Raw genomic sequence first — 19996 nt, forward strand, 5'->3', positions numbered from 1 at the left:
CGGAGGGGGCGATATTTTTCCTCCCCCTTTTTTTAAAGGGTCCGTGAGTGAGAGGAAAGCATCGAGGGCTGCACCTTCCCCAGCAGCAAGAAAAAACAAAAGTTGCACTGAGACACAGCGAGGCTTCCAGTAGTCAAAATAATAAAAACCTCTTCGTATTTATTTATGTTTTCCCGTAGTAATCACTCTGTGTGTGTGTGTGTGCGCGGGGTGGTTAATCAGACGGTGGAAAAAAGTGCCGTGTGTGTGTGTGTGTGTGTGTATATGTCAGAAGAAGCTGGCTGTTGGTTTGTATAAGAGCCCAGATGCACTCGTGTGGAAATTATAAAGGCAGGGCCAGGCAGGCGGGCGGCCAATCGCCACTGGGCTCGTCACTGCAGCCTCTTTCAGCTCCAACCCGGCTAATTAATCCCTCTCCGGGAGATAGATATGTATACACAGGCACACACACGCACACGCACACGCAGGCACATATAGAAAGGTAGAAGGTTACTGGCAGAAAAACCCGCCCCGGTCATCCGTTCAGCTCAGAAATCAAGAGAAAGCGCTCTCCTTTGGGTGTAACTCGAAGGGTTATTGCCGTTTCGAAAAGGACTTGGCAAAACCGCGCCGAATCCCTGCGTGGCTCTCCCCACGGCCGGGACGCGGACGCAGGTGTATTCCCGGGCGTCCAGCAACCAGGGAGCGACGGAGCGGGCTGGCCCCGGCAGGAGCAGGGGCGTAAATTCATTAACTCACCCTCGGCGGCACATCCCGCCGTCCTTTCCTCCTGATAGTTGCCTCTAACTGCAAGCCAGAAGTTGGCGGGGTTGGGTTTTTCGTGGTTTTTTTTTTTTGTTGTTGTTGTTGGTTTTTTTTTTCCTCTCGTGAACCGGCCAGATTCACGGCAAATGTAGCGGCCTTTGGAATAAAATATTACGCAAAAGTCCACGATTCGTGTTGTTTTAAAAGATCTTCTGACAGGCTCTAATCCGTTTTGAGGTTTAACGCGTTTCGGCGTTGTCTCTGCCTTGCTTTTTTGTGTTTGTACCTTGTGAAGGGAGAATCAATCGCTAAACGCGTGTCAGGTCTTTTTCGCGTTCCCTCCAGAAATCGAGTAGCAGATATGAACGGTAAATCTCATCTGCCAATTCTCGCCTTCGTTTTTATGTTCCGTATAGCGCTCCAAGACGTTGTGAAGAGTGCATGTTCCTCTGCTTTTTCAGGCGCACTAGAAGTATCTAGTCATTGCAAAGCCGGGCGATTTCTCGTATAGCGAGAGCCCCGCCAGCGAACTGCCTGTAGTGGATGCGCACACGGGGAGGGATGCTGGCAATGCCTGCAAACGTGCCGGCACTCCGCTAATCTGACAGTTCGGGGCTTCGTGTGTGTGTGTGGTGTGCAATTAGCAAATCTCTCCTTCGGTATTTAAGTGTTAGTAATCGGGACCTTTATTTGCAAATAAGCTGGAGTGGCAAACTCTTCTGCTTTGCAGCATTTACTGAGCTTCACTTCGAGAGAACCCTTTTTTTTTAAGAAAAAAATAAACCCGCGAAGCTTTTAATCGCTTGGAATCTCTAAGCTACTGCCCGCTTACTCATTCTTAAAGTGACTGTCACAGGCACATCCACCGCGAAGGAGAAGCCACACCGCAAAGAACATTCCACGACATTTATTCAACGCCTTAATGCGACCAACTTTATTGCGCGCAGCGAAGAATTTCTGCCTTCGGGCTTGGCTGCTCGGGCTGGCGTTCACACGGGGGCTCCCGGTGCCGCTTCCTAGGAGGAAGCTGCTGCGGGAATCCCGTCCTGCCCACCCGTGAAGCAGGGCCGGGGGGGCCTCGCTGAAAAAGAACCCTGCCGGTGACAGCCAGGTCGCCCCCGAGAAGCTTTTCCCTCTCCCCGGCGGAGGAGCGGCCGCTTTCTGGCTCTTTCGGCCCAAAGACGAGCGAGTTCCCTCCTTGCCTTTTCTTTCTCCTTCGCGTCCTTGCCCGGCCCGGGACACGCGTGGGTTTGCCCCCCCCCGAGGCTGCCGCCTCCTCCATCCCTCCCTCCATCCCTCCCCGGGGAACCTGCCGCGGGGGCCGGCCCTCTCCCCCCCTTTCCTCGGGCCGATGCCGGGGGAGGGGGGGACCGGGGGTGCGGAGAGGTCCTGCCTTCAGCCGCGGAGCAGGGCACGACCGTGCGGAGCGGGGAAAAGCGGCGAAGTTGCGTCCAACTCCGGCGGGCGGCACCCGGGGACCGCCCGGGGCGGGGGAAGGCTCATGGCGGTCCCGGTCCCCGGTCCCGGTCCTGGTCTCGGTCCCGGTCCCGGTCCCGGTCCCTGGTCCCAGTCCCAGTCCCCGGTCCCGGTCCCGGTCCCTGGTCCCAGTCCCAGTCCCCGGTCCTGGTCCCGGTCCCGGTCCCCGGTCCCAGTCCCGGTCCCCCCTCTCCTCCCCTCGGCGGCGGCGGAGCCGGGATGGTCCGGAGGAGGGTTCGGTTATTTTTTCCCCCCTCCCCCGTGGGTTTCAGGTCGGTAAATCCGGCTGCAGAAGGCAAAAGGTGGGAGCTTTCAGGTGCCGGTACTCTTTATCTTCCTAACGTGGCAGACGTAATTTAAATAAAAATCGCGCCGTGTATCCTAAATCGGAGCTTTCGGGTGCGTGGTGCTGAGTTCCACTCGGGATACCGAGCAGTGCCCTGCTATGGGAAGCATTAGCCTTGGCTTTGGCCGGGTGACGTTTAGCACTAAAGGTTGCTATTAGCTCCGCTACATCATTTCGTTTCACACCTACGCAGCAAAGATTTGATAGTTCGAAGATTTGTGGGTTTAGGCACCGCTGACACCGGTCAACCGCTGAAATGTGACTGCCAAGGTGACCCGGTCGTTTAACGTGACAAGAAGTCGGTGGTTTGGTTTGGCTTCTGAAAATGATTGTCAATCTGACTATATGTGATATAAAACATGAATATTTTTGAAGCTTCTGACCACTTACTGCAGTTAGTTTTTCTCTGTGGTTATTAATGTGTCCTTCATAAATTATAAAAGGAAGGAACACCTTTTCATCACTGAGTTTTATTTGTATACGTATTGAGTTGTTCTGGAAAATTGAGATTAAAATCACCTCATTAAAATGATGATTGATCATTTGTCATGATAATGGTACCATATGATATTGGTGACTTTTACCGAATTACTGTTTTCTAGATATTTTCCCCCTAATTAGGGGGTACTACAGCAGCATTTGTTGAACTCCCCTTGTTATTTCAAAGCTTTCAAACTACAGTGCCTTGTCACGTAGCGCTCATGTTAGCCAAAAAGCCAAATGGTGTTGAAAATCTTCGACTGCAGGTACCTGCCCATGCCCCCAAAATGTAATTTGGGGAAAAAAAAACCCACCAAACCAAAACCCAACAAAAAAAAGAAAGTTGCCATATATAAATTTCACCAATATTTCCTTTCCATATGGTGAAAAGTGTCAGTTAAAATGCACGTGCAGATGCATATACACAAAAAGTACTTGCATTGATATCACTTTATAGTTCTTATTATATAGTGATAGTTCTTTCATACACAACTGCTCATGAATTTTAAAGTTTTATTTTTTAATATCTGCCTATTGCGCTAGGGAGCTAGGAAAAAAAAAAATGAAGCTGAGTTGATTAAATTATTTATCCCTACTGCTGAAGTGAGTTTGAAGGCTCATTGAATGTATCTGATTTCTTGGCTTCTCTTTCTCCCCTTCCCCCTCAATTCATCCTGGTTATTTCATCCATATCATCCTGCCAGCAACAATAAATTTACTTTTTTTCAAGTAGGAAAACTAAAGACAGATATTTGTGCTGTGTTTGCTTTAAGTGTCAGATTATATAAAAATAGGCAGCATCATTTTTTTGGTGATAGAAGTTGATGGTACCTGCAATTTTCTGTATTATTATTTGTAGTTTACTTTTTGACAACACTTTCAAATTTAGGAACAAAGAAAAAGTTAAGTTTAAATGTAAGTTGCTATAGTGTTTACAAAAATTCAGTTTTAATGACATTGTACCTTTCATTACTTAGATTTTTTTTGGATATAAGTTTCTGTATCATTAGGTATGCGAACATTTTTCTTCCATTATCTACAGCTTTCTGCAAATGCTTTTTTACGTTTTTTTGAAAAAATGTGATATAGCTCCTTTTTGCAGTGCAGAGTTAGCATGCATTAGTGCTACACTTAACGTGTATATGTATTCTCTTCCCATTAAAAATAAAATAAAAAAAATGTGGAAAGAGTTTGCATTAGTGTTGGGCTTCGTCATCCTAGGTCTTACAGATGAACTGTTAATGCTTTAAATTCCTCTAATCTGCAATCTGTTAAGGGGAAAAAACAGTAATTGATTTGTTTTCTTTAAAATGTTACATCTCAAAAGTAAACATGGAGCTTGCACAACTGTAATTTTAGCTACAACTGCAGAAACACTCAAGCAGGGAAAAAATGCATTGAATTATTCATTTGGTTCACTTCTCCATCAGCTTCTCCAAAGCCAGACATTCCTTAAAGTACAACGTTTTATTTAAGCAGTCCAACACTGGTTTTTTTTTTTTTAAAGATCTCCTGCTTGGAGAATGCTCTTTTCTGCTGAACTGCGAGAGGAGTGTGGAATCAGCGGGGATTAGCGCCTTTTAATCTACTACATCTGTAGTGGGTCATCCAACACTGCAGAACTCTCATTACTCTCTCATGCTGTATATGATTAAATGACTGAAAATATTCAATGTTGACCTTGAAAATAAAGCTGTATGTGTTGGATGAGCAGCTTCCGCAGACTTCATGTCTAAACTAACCTTTCCCCTTGGTAACTTCGAGCCCTGGAATACGTTGTCTGAGAGACAACTAGAGCATTAGAAAAATGTAAGTAAGTCGAAACTGAAGCATGGGAGCATTTGAAATGCATCATTATATAAACTATGGCATCACTCAGCTTGTTCGTGCTATGTTTTAGGAATAACCCAACATCTTATTAGCCCAGTCGAGACGGGAGGGTGGTATGTCTTGACCATGCTTGGTTTTGTGACTGGTGTTTTTCTGTAAACTGGTCTCATACCAGCTAGCAAACTAAACTACATCATCTTGTAGGTAGCTGCTAGAGCTGTTGAAATCAGCAGAAATCATGTTGCTTAACATCTTTGAACACTAGCCTATGTAAAGCTATAAGTAAGCACCATCTTTTCATATACAGGTTGTCACATTAGGTGTTTATTGCTCATTTTCATGCTGCCAATACTTCGGGCACGTTAAGTCCCTCTAACTCAAAAAGAATCTTGTCCTCTCCCCTTACCGTAGGCTGGGTATGGTAAATTACCTGTGTAAGTCACTTTATCTTGATTTAGCTATAAAAAGACATGCCTAACATATTTCAATGCAGACTTCTATTTTTTAATGTAGTGTATAGCTCTCCGATATTTTCTTTCCAAATAATGGCGAAGGGAAGAGTTGAGTGAGTTGATCGTGAGTGATTAATACGTTTCATTGAACCTTATGAAGGCCCTGATCCTGCCAACGCACACATGGTTACCGAAACATTCAGCTGGTTCTGGTGAGGTCATGGGCTTCTTTAGGCTCACAGTTAAGTGCATGGGCAGTGATTTGCAGGATCAGGGCCAAAGCGGGATAACACTTGGAGATTAACATTTGAATAGGGCGAAATACGGTGTGCCTTTAAAATGGCTAGCGCATCAAATACATGCGTCGGTGAGGAAGTATATTTTTGGCCCAAATACCTTCTCTTCTGTCAAGCAGAACTTCCCTCTTAATTTCATTGTGTTTTAGCGATAGTGTTGAATTAGCTTCTTGAGGAAGGGCAGTGCTGTTTTGTCCATATTTCGACAAGATGCTCCCACAAAAATGCTTTCCCTAATCTGCTCCAAAGCCTTTAGGAGGAGGGCGAGGTTGGTTATTCAGAGAAATGAGTGGAAGATTGTGCTTTCAAAATCGCTATTAAAACTGTGTTTTTCTTGTACTTTTGCATATTTGGGACTGTTTCTGTAACTCCCCAAAGGTACAGAATCTTTTAACAGCCTTAAATATAAGCAACCTACTTGCTAAAAGTAACTAACTTACTCATTGTTCCTAAGAATATCCTAGCTATAACTGTAATACAAACTTGTCAACCAACTTATTATTTAAGGAAGAAGGGGAGAGATCTGTTCAGGAAAAACTTGATACTTAGTTCTTTTGGGCTCTAAAATGTATCGATTTGCCCACCACCGCTCTGAACTTTTTTTCTTAGCTGGTGGAACCTTGTCATTGTAGAGCGCAATATTTTATCTAGGGGGGAATTGAATCTCTTATTAAGAGCAACAAATCACTCTAGTTCTCCTCTTATTTGGGTTTGAAAATTTAACCTAGATCACCTACTGTCCTTCCTACTTTTCCCTGCCATTTTTTCAGCCCAGCTCAAGGACAGAATATACAGAATCAGATCCTTTGCGGCATAGTGCCAGTGTCACTGAAATGAGAAAGACTACAGAAATAATACGTGGTCTTGTAATTTCATAAATCTTCAGTACAATTGCTGAAAGAGAAATACTAGCTGCTTGTGGAAATATCTGTTTATCTTACAGGAATATTACTATGGATTTTTCTTAATAGTAGAAATAGATTTTGCCTTTCGGGCATGTTATCATTTGTAATACATTAGTGCCATTGAAAAGAAGAAAAAAAATTACAGCGTATCTGTTAGGGTAGTGACAATGTTTTCTCTTAAGCCTCCTTAGTTTTAGATGAGGCAAAGGAGATATCTCTATTAGTTCACATTTCTGAATATTCTTTATTTACAGTTTCTGTTGATATGGAATAAGTATTTTGTAAAATTGAAGGAAAATTCCAGGAAAAAAATTTATTTTTAATTTTTTTTTTCCCCACACTGGTTTTAATGCGGTGGATTTTCTTACGTTGTGTGACATACTCAAAATACATGTCAAAAATGGATTGTGAGTATATTCTTTACTACTTTTTATTTGGTCATTACGGTGGTAATTTCAAAGTTATGCAGTGTGTACAGACCTACTAAGAGAGAGGTTACTGTGATCAACATGATTCTGTCTTATTTTCAGTAAATGTTTTGCCATCTCTATTTCTTGCTTTCTTCTGCAAATTATTTCCAGGAATGAACTGGCTAATTTTGGCTTCAATTATTTAAAATAACCTTATCAAAAGGAACACTTAACAAGTGCAGCACTCCTACTAGCCCTCTGAAGCACAGAAGAGTATATGGCATGTGCTAGGTTGTGCTGTAATGCGTGCAATTTTCAGCTACACTTCAAGAGATTGCTTCTTTAAGTAGGTAAAAAATGACAGCAAGTATGTCGGACAACAGTTTTCTCATTATATTCTGTGAGTACATTCATTATGTATTATTAGTCCTTAATTGTAAAGATAAAATAATATAACCATTTATCTTGGCAAGCCCATTATTTATAATCTGTACCTTACAAAATTGTGTGGATCTTGTGGATGTTTCCTTCTGCACGTACTGTTCAGATTTTTGGCATAGGAGAAAAGAAAAAACTTTTCAGGTTAAATTTATGACTCACCTAATCCACTCTTGGTGGGCAAACTGCGTATTTTGATAGGGTAAGAGAAGTCCTCTCTCCCTCACCCCCCCAAAATTCAGTTCTTCATTTGTTTTGTTCACCACGCTGCATTAACACCGTTTTCCCTTGTGTGCATCTGCCAGTGTACAATTTAGCCACGGGCATCTGTAGACCTTGTGGTGATCAGTATTGCAGGCAAAAGCCATATGTGTTTAAATAAAAAAAAAATCTCTTTATTTCATTTGCTGTTTTAACTGGATGGATAACTTTTGTGCCTCAAGACAGAGGAAGAGAAAATACAGAAATAATTAATTGCCTCTATTCTTGAGGCAGTTTCATTTTCCCTCTCCAATATGGAATGCTTGTCAGCTTCCCTGATAAATGACTGCATGTATTTGCATAGATTTTACATTAACACAAAAATTAGTTTTATTTGTGAAAAACTAGTTTACATAATAATGCAAAATCTAGCATTATAGATTATGTTTCTGAATTTGAGAGACTGGAGAAATGAGGGGATTTTTCTTCTTCTTTTATTTTTTTTTTAAATTGTTTGTTTGTAATGTCAAGGCATATTAGTTTTTAGCTTTGTATTTTGTTTCTGTAAAACTAACCAAATCAGGGTCTTTTAATGTGTATAAACCATTTTTTTCAGACTTTCATAGATTTAATAATTGATGGTAGTATGAAAATGACTTCTTTCATAGACTTTTACACATTCCATTCCATTTATTAAATACACCCTTAAATACATTTGCAAAATCTCGTGGAACTGTTTTGAAAAAAAAAAATTCGTGGCAAACTTAACTGTTAAATACACTGTAAGAATACACTTTAAGTTTCTAATGCTGCTGTTAAAATAGTGCTCCATCAGGTATTCTTTCCAAGCATTAATGTACTGCATTAGCTTGTATGCCAGCGTAGGACTATTTTTTTTTCCTCTATCTAATAACCTGTCTCTTTTAAGTAATTAGGCATTCCTAGCTTGAAGTGACAGTACTATACCTCTAGTTAAAAACTGTGTTTTATTCACCATTTGTCATGTCCATAAATAAAATTTACAAATCAATCAGTCTGAAATATCTTTGAAGGAAAATATACTGCCCTAATTTTGAGCCAATTGTCGTTATTTTCAAGTGACATGAATTGGATGTTTGCTCCTATAATAAACCTGGTGTCTTGTTGTCTAAAGGCAACTGCTAATTGTCTATCAGCCCATTCTCCACGCCAAAGAAAAATACAGATGCATTCACTGCTGCTGTTTCATGCTGTATAACAAAAAGAAAATATCGCTCCTCATGAAGCATGCTATACTTGATGGCAACTTAAGGTAAAAGAGTGCCTTTGCCACTTCTTGAATCTGGGACACCCTAGGTGCCAGCTGTCACTGCTCAGCTAATGATGACAAATGCCCCTCTCTATGCAGATTGCAGAGCTTGCAGGCTGCTATGAAAGGCAGCCAGATTACCTTTCTTCAGATAGTAACTTAACCTTTTAAACTCAAGTGTCAGAATGAAATTATTAGCTGGGATAGTTTCAATATCTGTTTCTTTAAAAGAGAAAAAAAAAAAAGAAAAGAAAAGAAGAAAGCAGTGACTTCAAATAATACCATAGCAGCTCGTATTCACAAATTGTTCACGCTTCTCTGATGTTTTAAAAATAGGAAATTGCTGCCACTGTGCCTGTGAGCACTCTATGGAGTTTGCTGGCGCTGAATGCATGAATACTGAAGCTGACCTCTCGGTTGCACTACATGGAAACGGGGCCAAGCGGGCCAAATTCCGCCCTTGCTTACATCCGCCCAGCGTTACTGATGCACAGACAGATCACAGGTTAACTGGTGCTATTTATAATAGACCTTAATTGATCTTGCATATTGCGGACATACTCGGCTCTCTCCGTGACAGTTCATGTTACCGCTCTGAGTCTATGAACCTCAGTTAGAGTCCACTGTATCAAAATAACCGGGTATTTATTTTGTGGGTACGAGCGGTTTCACAGAACTTGGCGCCATGTGGTTAATGTTAAGTTACTAATTGAAATATATTCTTCAGTCAGAGTTTTGGAGTTATGTTCTGGGTTTTCTTGGAAGTAGCTAACAGACGTGAGGATATTACATAGTTCCTTAACAGTACGTCAGAAGCGTAACACAGTATGAGCACTGTATATGCTGCCTAAATGCATAGGTGCTTTTTGAGTGTGTACACATACGTGTGTCTGTTATTTTTAAGTGGGTCTAGTTGTTTGTCTTTATACACTTGAATACAGAAGTAAATAGACACATGGCCATTCGTATCAATATGCGTACACATGCCTACACATGTAACATCCAAACAATATACATTTCCATGTTCATATTGAAATAGTGACATATATGAGCATATTTAACTTGCACATTATATTTGGCATTAAATCAGTCCGTACAGTGAACTGTATACGAATATCAGTTTCCCTCCGAGTAAAGCGTAGTTTTATTACATTAAACAAGTGCCTCCAATATTTTCACATGATCAAATCAGCGGGCAATAATAGAAAACTACAGAAAAGATGTGAAAAGGCATTTAATGAGAAGACCAGGATCACTATGGTATAGGGATGCAAAGAAGCAGATAACAAGAATAGGAGGAAAAAAATGTGCATTTGGTGTGAGATTGCAATGTCCCAGACAGAAGATAGTTATTATGATTGGCAGAAAGTGCAGGAGGCAGAAAAAAATGAGCAAGTTTACAGAGCAAAGTTAAAATCAGATCAATGTTGCAATAATTGTAGCATGGTTGGTTCTGTAGTAATCATTAATGAAAGGTAATCTGATCCATGAACATAATGTTAATTAATACTCTTTTCTCCAGGAAAGAATAGATCTGATTGCTGATATGTGCGTTCTCAAAGAACTTCAGTCAGTACTTACCTCTTTTGGCAATATGCTGTATGAAAGAGAGGTGCTGGTTAATATTATATTAGAAATGTTTCCTTTTAAAGTTTGGGGAAGAATGTTTAGTTTTGCCTGTGCATAAGTACGTTAAATTTTAACAACTGGTTTGTTTTGCTTTGCTTTGTTTTTTTCTTTAAGTCGTTATGTTCAAAGTATTTAAAACTATACACATTTCATTATTTTGAGCAAGTGTAGCACAATCTGGGAAATATAAAAGACAAAGATCTAGTGTTTCATACTCAGCTTTCTCAGCTTGTTGGTTGAATAGGCATCAAATGAAGTCCAATGCCTATACAAAAGAAATGTTCCTTGTTTGGATTTGCCCCATCTGTGTCATCTGGTGGCTTATGCAATAGGAGGTGTTATCACATGAATCCAAATGCACAAGCCAGTTGTTTTATGGACTCTTTCTGTGCTTGGAGGAGTTTATAAGTTGCCCACTCTATTGTGTGTCACTCCCAGATGACACGTGTGCATTCTGCTGAGCATATTTTGGGGGTAATTATAACTAATGAAGCCTGGTACACAGCTTGTTCGCAGAGTGATTTATTCTGCTCCTGTCTGATTCCTGAGAGTTCTGTAAAACGGTTATATTGTGCCTTCCGCTTTGGACATGTATGGGAGCATGTGGTATTGGGTCCATCTGAGAAAATTTGCTATTCAGTGTACCACAGACTAATTACAAAGATATTGGCTGGGTACATCTGTTTAAAAATATAGGGGCTAACTGAAATTCTAAATGGGATCTCTAACTTTAGGGGTAATGACTTTAGTATGGCTCTTGTTTAGTCATTTACTCTTCCCAGACCTGCAGTAACCCACTTAGATTGACTGCTGTTAAATGGCTCAGAGTTCCTCTGAACCTGTGCCTTAAGGTTAGGTTCCCTTTGTACCTTTTAGCAAAGCACATTTTGTTGTGCAGTTTGAGTTCTGATAACTGATGATACTTTGTGGAAAGATGGGTTTAAAAGTTGGGAAGGAAATACCTTGTAGCTTTGCAGGTTTCAGAAAGCAACAACAACAAAAATCATTACTGAAGCCTGGGTGTCAACCTTTATTTAACCTTAGATGTACCAGTCTCACCCCAATTTGTCTTGGCTTGCCAGTCTCTCACGCAAGTAGCTCCTCTGACATTAGTGGGACTCATCCTCTGTATGAGAAGTACTCATACATTTTTTTGCCAGGATGGTTTTAAAAATCTTTTTTCCAAGGCGCTAACATACCTCTGAAGTCATGAAGTAATGGAGCGCACAGAAGCTGCAGGGTTTGTCACTTCATCTACCAGATTCACAGATATCCAAGCAGACTGGATGTTTTTACAAGTATCTGGGCATCTGTGTTCAGTAATAATAGTCTTCAATTGTGTCTGTCTTCAGTTTTATCAGCTTCTCCCATCTTCACCTTCTAACTCTGTATCCAGATTAGAAAGACTTTTGCATCTTCTTTTTTTCAGTGCTTAAACAAAATTTTCATTCCCAGAAAAAAAAAAGAGAGGTTAAAAGTTATAGCACTACTCGTAGGAATGGGAGAAGAGAGATAAATACTTACTTTGGTACACATTTCATAAGTAGCATTTTGTAAGGTTGGAAAACAACTGCTTAGTTCACACCCTTCCTACCAGCTGCGTGAGTAGAACAGTAGCTTTACTGAGAATGAATTATTGTTTTCAGCTGTTTTTGTGAAAACAGCCTGGGGTGTGCTCAATACATTAGCAGCATGGTGGGTGAGAAGATACCCCTAGTTCTCAGAAGTGAAGCATATAAAATGACATCCCTCAGGTAAGCATGTTAAGCAAGAGGATGTGGTCGCTGGCAGAGCTGAAGTTTATCTGTGGCCTAACCTGTCCCAGCAGTGAAGTTTATCATATCAATAGCATTTTTCAAAACCAGTACTTTCACTGGGAAAGAAAAGGAAACAAAAGAAAATTTCAACCTCATTTTTATTTTCCTAACCATGAAGACAAAAGTGGACAAGTCTGTCAGTGACTTCATTCCTTCTCCTGACTTTGCATGGAGCATGTTCTCCTAGTAAGAGTTTGTGGTGTTATATACCCAAGAATGATAACCATCAGAAGGTAAGGGTGTTGGAGAAAAGCTGTTTGTGTAGAATGGGTGTGAATACACCTGTGTGTAATGTGTGTGGAGAGACATGCAATTTGTAAAGTGACTGGTTTGCTGAGAACAGTTGTAGCATAATGTAGCAGTTATGCTTAAGTTGTTTTAAATAAACAGAATTTGGTTTTGGACTGTGGCAGTGAGGATGTTTAGCTTTATGCTTTGTTCTGGATTTCCTCCGTATATAAAAGCATGTTCTGAGGACAATTTTTACACGATGATTTATGGCGATATGAAATCTGACCTTGGTTTGGGTTCGCTGACGATTCAATTGTGATAGGTTTTGACTTTTGGGGTAATGCACGTATTACCTGCTTACCATGCCAGGTATTACAAGAGGTTTGCTAAATTGACAACACATACTTATCATTGAAATCCTTAGATAGGATACACCTCACAGATGAAAACCAGGGATTTTGCATGTTTTGTAAGGCTTGCTGGTTTTTTGTTTGTTCTGTGTTAAAGGACCATGACAAACTACAATGACTGGTATATTAGAAAATGCCTAGAAATGAGCAGTTGTTTTCCTTGGAGAAAGACTGTCACGTTTACAGAACAGTTAGCTGGAATTATGTTTTTGTGCTATTAAAATATTGCCGTTGTCAGGTGTAGTTTTGTTTGCTGAGTAATCTACTCATGTTTAGTCAGAATACATCTGTTCTATATAATTTGAAACATTTCATAAAATATTTAAGATTAATGGTCCAAATCAAGCACTAGCTAAAACCGTGACGCTACCATGTCATTCTTCTGCGCTGACCAAACTTTTGTTGCATGACCTCATGTCTCATTTTCGTCGGCCTCCATGAGAGTTTGCATCAGAGCAGAATGTGGCCTTCCAAAAGCCGGGAATTGCAGCTGTAGTTTCATCCTCTGTGCCGCTTTCCTTTCTTCTGTAAGCTGCATTCATTTTATTCATTTCCATTCCTTTGTTACTTTACATGAATTCTGTGACAGGAATGACTATTTAAGTCACCTCGAACCTAGAAACTTATTTATGCTGTGCCGTGCCAGGGCTAGTGCTTGTGATATGCTTATCAGTTATGGGCAGGTGAAAATCATTTTTCATATGGGTATCTAGAAAATAATAGTAAAATAGTGCTCATTAGTACCTACAACGATAACCATTTAGCAGAAATGAGAACCAAGAAGCTGAGTCGCTTTTTGGGCAGTAAATTCTTACTTGGTAAGCTCAGCAGTGTTAGGAGCAGATTTTCCTTTCTGCTGGTAAGCTGTGCCCTTCCATTTTCCCTGGTCGTCTCCCAGATTTCTGGGGCCAGGCTGCCTAGTTGGAGCGTCTGTTTTCTGGAAATTCTGAAAAAGTGTTGACGGAGGAGTGTTTGCCATATTCCATATGTGCCGATCAGTCACACAGTGGACATGTCGGACTGCTTGTGAAGCAAATGCTGGCACGTTTTGAGTTTAGTGAATGCATAAGGAATTTGAACTGCAACCTCACACTGCCCCTGTGGTACTGTATGTGATGATCAGTTGTGCAGGCAAAATGATAGTGATTCAATTAAACCCTCAATTTTTATATCAATTTAATTACCTTTTTACAGCTTTGCAGAATAGGAGAAATAAATCACAAACAAGAAGACAACCAAAAAATACGCTGTGCTTGGGTTAGAAAAAAAAAAAATGACTGGATGGGCTGAAGACCAGGGCAAAAATATCCAAGAGAATGAATTTGAAAAGGAAGACATTAAAATTTTTCAGGAAAAATTAATTTGAAAACTTCTAATAAAATTTTTTTCCTTGAAGGGAGGGGACTAAAAAAAACCTATATAGAGAACCAAAGGGAGAAATCGGAGGACAAATTGTGAAGGAAGAAGTAGTTCTTTGCTTAAATAAGTTTGAATTAAAGTGGAAACGTGCAGGGTTTTCTTCATATAAAGATAAATACCAGACTAAGCAGAAATCCCAGCTTTAAGGAATCTCTACCTGTGCACCTAAGCACGGTTGGCCCACGTGGTGACTCTGATGTTGTGAATCACGCTGGAAAGTGTCAACATTTCCCAGGCTTATTCTTGGCTGTGCTTTAACTGAGCCAGCCTCAATGTAGGTGCTGCTTTTGTGGGCAGGAGTCATTGCTTTTTGAAAATGAATAAGGTAGTTCTCCAAGAGCTGCTTTCCAGAGCCCCAGACAGTGAAAACAGCAGCCTTTTCAGCATCCTTCACTGACCTAGAGGTTAACCTGTCCAGAGACTTATGAAAGCTATACAGTAAGGGCAAGCTTTCTTAGGATGGGAAACAGGATATGTTTGAGGAGAGGGAGACAACAGAGAGATTCCAGAAGTTGAGAGGGAACATGTATAATGAAGTTCATGGCACGTCCTTAAAAGTGTGGGTAATTATATTGACACCTTGGCTGGTATTTCTTTGCCTTCTAAATTAAGTCCTAACGAGTGGGACTGAATGAGACCTTTTTGGATGCACAAACTGCTGAACTTGCTTGTACTGCGCGGTACTGTATGTTCTTAAATTAATGTTACTAAACATGGGCTTAGGAGGCCTTCATTCACAAGCCTACATTATCTGTTATTGGTCTTGTTTAATATTTAGAGTGGCACACATTTCCATGTTGCCTTAGAGAAATAAAAATTATGTGATTCCAGCCTCATTTTACAGTCTAATTTTGGCAAATGCAAGAAATTGTGGGGAAAATAAAAGATAGAAAGAAGAGATAGGGGAAAAGGTAAAAAGGTTGTAATAAATAATGCTTGCTACTATATTATGTAGGAAGCTTGTATGTCTGCTTTTTTTTTTTAAGCCAGTATAAAATGGAATTTCTAGAAGGACAGTGAAGTAGGGAAGAAGTTCTGCCTAGGGGTTAGGACTGGGAGAAGCAACAGTTGAAAGGCAAAGGTAGAAGGCGTGAGAATTAGATTTCCATTCGATGTGAGTTTGTTCAGGTTGGTTGAGGCTGCTGAGAATTCAGAGGCATTTGAATGAGCTGCAGTGGCTAGTACGGGTGGGAATATTTCACTGTCCCTGCTCCCAGGTGGGTGAGTTGAAGACAAAATGGTAGGCGAGCTGCCTGTTGCTGTCTGCTAAGTAAGCTGAGCCAAACACTCGTGTTGTCAAGGTTTCCCAGACATGCACAGTTCAGTGCATGAACACAAAACGTTCAGCTGCAAAATTTACGTGTGGATAGGAATGTAGGCTCGATTTCCCACCTAAGAAAACCCAACAAAAAAATCTTGGCAATCCCGGGCAGGAGGATGATGACATTGGTGTAACATGATAATATGTTATTTTTCAGACGTGTCTGCAATAATGCATCACGTCACCTTGTTGCAATATTGGGCCTGTAATGTTCTGGTTTTGCTCTTTTGATGTACCCAGCGCTAACGTGGCTCTTCAGCTTTGAGAGGTGGGATGCTACATATCTGCGTCTTCCTCTTGTGTATCTTCGTGGACTCATTTGTAAAAATTGCCATTTTATCCAAATACTACCATTCTAGTGTTGCGTTTCATTGATACGCGGTGATACATCAGAAAGTTCACTCATATTTTGTTGAGTGTCGAGTGAAAGACTGATTCATCTTTTTAGTCATATAGGCTGCAAAAGTGTTCAGAGCACTTCATAACTGTTAGGGTGATATCCTGTCTAGAATACCTCTGTTAAGGCAGAAGCACAGAAGCAATTATTTATACTTCTGGACTGGTTAAAAAAAGTGTTCCTAAGTATGAATTTGTGCCTTTAACAGCAAAAAATATAACCTTTGAGTGGAAGGTCTAAATATCTAATTATAATAATCAGACATAAGTCCTTGTGAAGATTGAAGTATAAAATATCTGTATGAGCAGATGAAATTCTGGCATAAAAGCTGAGCGGTTTTATGGCTTTTGTGTGACCTTCACGGTAATAATAAGTTGCATGTAGGAGGTGGTCAGTTTTGCACAACCATAGTTTGTTTTGTTTGGGGTCTTCTGCTTAGCTGACTGGTAGTAAAAATATGCAAACTCTTTCTTCTTTTTTTTTTCTTTATGTGCACGAAGCAAATAAGTTGCAGTGGCCCTAATTCCTGTTATTAAACCTTGTTCATTTATTAATGTTAATCATGAGGTGGTTGTTAATCTGGCTAAAAAGACAGGCAAAGAAAATAGTTTTGTGATAAGAAAGCAGCTTTGTCTCAAGTAAGGGACACTGGATGTATTGCTCCGCACAGTACACTTTACAGAAGCACATAGGATCTGTTTACCTGGTTGAAATTCAAATTGTTTTATTATGGTGTCAATTCTTTGGTTTTGGCAGCACTTCTAAAGTGTCTATACACAAAAGGACTACCACAGTGAATGAATGCTAGTGTTGACACCACCTAACAAGCAGGGATTATGTGTTTACAGAAGAAGTAATATGATAGGTCAAGTATAAGAGGCACTTCTCAAGAGCACTTCACCACATAATGAGTGACTGACTAGAAAGTGCGGAGCTGCCACTCTTTGGCTTCGTTTCGGTGTTGATGCCTGCCTCTCTCCTCCAAAGCCCTCTTGATCATGTTCAGCTGCTCTGTTCTCATGTGGTGAATAATAGTAGAGTAAAGCTGCTTTTCTGTCTCATTTTTCTTGCTAATTTACACATTCAAGCCATTTTTTGTTTGCTATCCTTATTTGCTATTCCCTTTTGTCAAGGCACTGTTCTCTTTTTTGCCTCGGGCCTAGGAACTAATTTGAGCTTCTATAATTACTTCATGTTTTACACCTGTCTGCATATCATGCACCCCTTGTCTCTGTACTTAAGCTGTATATTTCCTTGGAAGAAAAAAAAAAAAGGCTAGTTTTCATATACAAGGAATCCCCAAGTTTCTCCTCTCAGTCTTCCTACAGGAGAAACACAATTAAACTGTTGAGATGTTCTCAGCAATGCAGCTGACCTTTTGGGTTCATGAAGGACAAATGAATGCTGTCTGTTCAGACAGTTTGTGTTAAGACATTGTTGAGCAAAGAGCCCTGAGCTTTGTTCCTCTTGAATGAAGCAATGGTTGTAGTCATTTTAAAATCATTAAGAGCCTGAATGCACGGTATCATTCTACAGTGTTTGCTCTACAGCTGCTCTTCTGCTTTAATAGCAGCTTATTAAATTTGGGTCAAGCGCACTCTGAAGAGTATCACAATGAAGAAACTGTTCAAAAAGTTACCTGTTTAAAAAAAAGGCAATTGATTAGATTTTTAACTTAAGTGACAGCTGCAATTCATTGCCTGTTCTTTGTGGTGTCCTGCAGCCAGAGTGGAAGCCTTTTGTAATTTGGTCTTCATTTTGTAAAAGCTTTCTTGAATAATCCAGGGTTGCTTTCCACTCCGAGACCGCCTCAATCCAATTAGGAGTTTAACAAGGGTCAAATTAAGGAGACTTTACACTTCATGTTTGCATCATTAGCCATAAGACTGTTTTGTGTGTGCGCGACTGTGTGTCGAGGGAGGAGGGGAGGCTGTGAGATGGGGCAGACACAAAGCTGTCATCCACCATGTGGTGCATCCCGTCGCTGAATGGAGGCACAGCAGGCTAGGAACAACATTTCCAGTTGTCTTTTGGGGCTGTCGTCATGTGGATTTCAGCTGGTACATAGTTGTTTGGAGGTTACAGGTGCTAGCTAGCGCCGAGGAAGAAGAGCGTGCTCTGTGCCTAGTCGCTTCTCTCCTGGTAGCCTATTGTTATCGGACAAATTACTGGGAAGAGATGAAGTTAGAAATCTCTTGAGCATTCATTATTTTTGATGAGATGACAACTACCCCGGTTACTTGTTCTCACTACTCATGCTGTTTCCTGTTATTTTTTGAAAACATAATTTTTATGCGTGTTAAGTGTATTGTACAGTGTGAACTTTCTTTATACAAGTAGTTTGTTAGCAGGCTTTCAATAGTCAGATGGGCGTGGGGAAGACTACAAGCATGCAGTCGTATTTCCTACAATAACAAGTAATCTTCTAAAAACGGCGCCGGTCTTACTTACGCAATTTTTGACTACGACTCCGTTTTCCTAATGAATTATTTATAGAAATTGTTGAAAATTAAAGAGAAAACCATAAGACCCTCCTTTCTGGGTAAGATTGTTCTTAATGACAAGAAAAATTCTCCTGCTAATCAGTGTTTAGATGTGTGGGATATTGCTGGAGAACTGTTGCAGCGTCTCTTTAGCAAATGCTTTGTGCTGCTACATACAAAGTAACGATTTATCTAAAAATAACACTTTCATTGTTCCTCCCCCCCTAAACCCATTAATAGGTACTTTAGTATCATGCGAGTTTTCATAGTTTAATCCCTTTTCAAAAGCTTTTCAGAATAAAAGCTCTAAATGGTCCTCAGTATTAATTTGATGTGACTTCTGTACAATATGGTTTGAAACTCTCAGAAGCACATTTTTACAGCCTACCCTTTTTCACTGGATCAGTGTGGGGAAAATACCAGCTAAATGTTTCATGGAGTCTCTGCTGTAAGACTTTTTTGTTGCCTTGCAGATGCTATAGCTTTCGTGTGATTTTTATTTAGTACCATCATTATTAGATAATACTTAAGCCAGATCAAAAACTCTACATATATTATTGTTCATTGAATTTAAATTTTAGGAAATGCCACTTAAAACATAATTTTAAAAAAAGTTTCGACCTGTCTCTTGAATCTCATTTGATGAGAATTTAGCTTCAACAGTAAACTGTGCATAATAAATGGTGATTGAATTTAATGTAGTCTGTAGTCAATCAGATCTTTGTTTAGACAGGAATAGCTGGCTTTAGGGCTTTGGACACCCATAAATAATTACATTTTTAAAATGCTAAGCTCTCAGTGAAATATTAATATGACGTGTCTGATGGAAGTAACAGGAAATAATTTAAAACTTGTTCTGTCAACTTCTTTATCAAAATGGGAATGTATTTTCTGTTTGGATCGCAGCGTGCACAGTGACTGGTGAAATAAAAATCTTGACTATCCAATTCTTTTCGTAATGTATGTGTCATGTGGTGATTTTTTTCCCCTCAAAAACACTGCCTAACTCTGGAACAAGAGAGTTACAGTAGTAACAAATGGTGTGGGGTGTATATTTTGTTCTGTTTTTTTTCCTTAGTTACCCCAATTTTAAGGCTTTTGCATGAATTAGTATCACAAATGAATGAAGTGAATGTAAATTGTATGATGTAAGCCTATTTGAAGATGTCCAGGCTGTTGTGAGCTCTAGATATTCAAGAGGATCAGAATAATATGGGATTCAGAATGTCACAGATTTTGGTTCTTTGTTACCCAGTTTCTTTAGTCCAAAGAGAACCCAGTCACTTGACTATAGAAATATTTATTCTGGGTACTGTTTGCCATGCCCAGGTAAAATAGGGTATCAATAGATATTTTCATATTAAAGAAAGCTTCCATTGCTGATTTGTAGTATGCAGTCTTTCTGACTGACCATTACGTGTGT

General features: G+C 40.1%; 1 protein-coding gene across 2 annotated transcripts in view; it reads left to right on the forward strand.

Moving 5' to 3' along the window:
- NBEA (neurobeachin) overlaps window positions 1-19996 on the forward strand; it is a 510633-nt gene that overhangs the window by 355536 nt on the left and 135101 nt on the right. The gene's annotated exons all lie outside the window — the stretch shown is intronic.

This window comes from Haliaeetus leucocephalus, unplaced genomic scaffold (genome assembly GCF_000737465.1).
Source record: "Haliaeetus leucocephalus isolate CR32 unplaced genomic scaffold, Haliaeetus_leucocephalus-4.0 Scaffold351, whole genome shotgun sequence".
Taxonomy (NCBI): Eukaryota; Metazoa; Chordata; class Aves; order Accipitriformes; family Accipitridae; genus Haliaeetus; species Haliaeetus leucocephalus.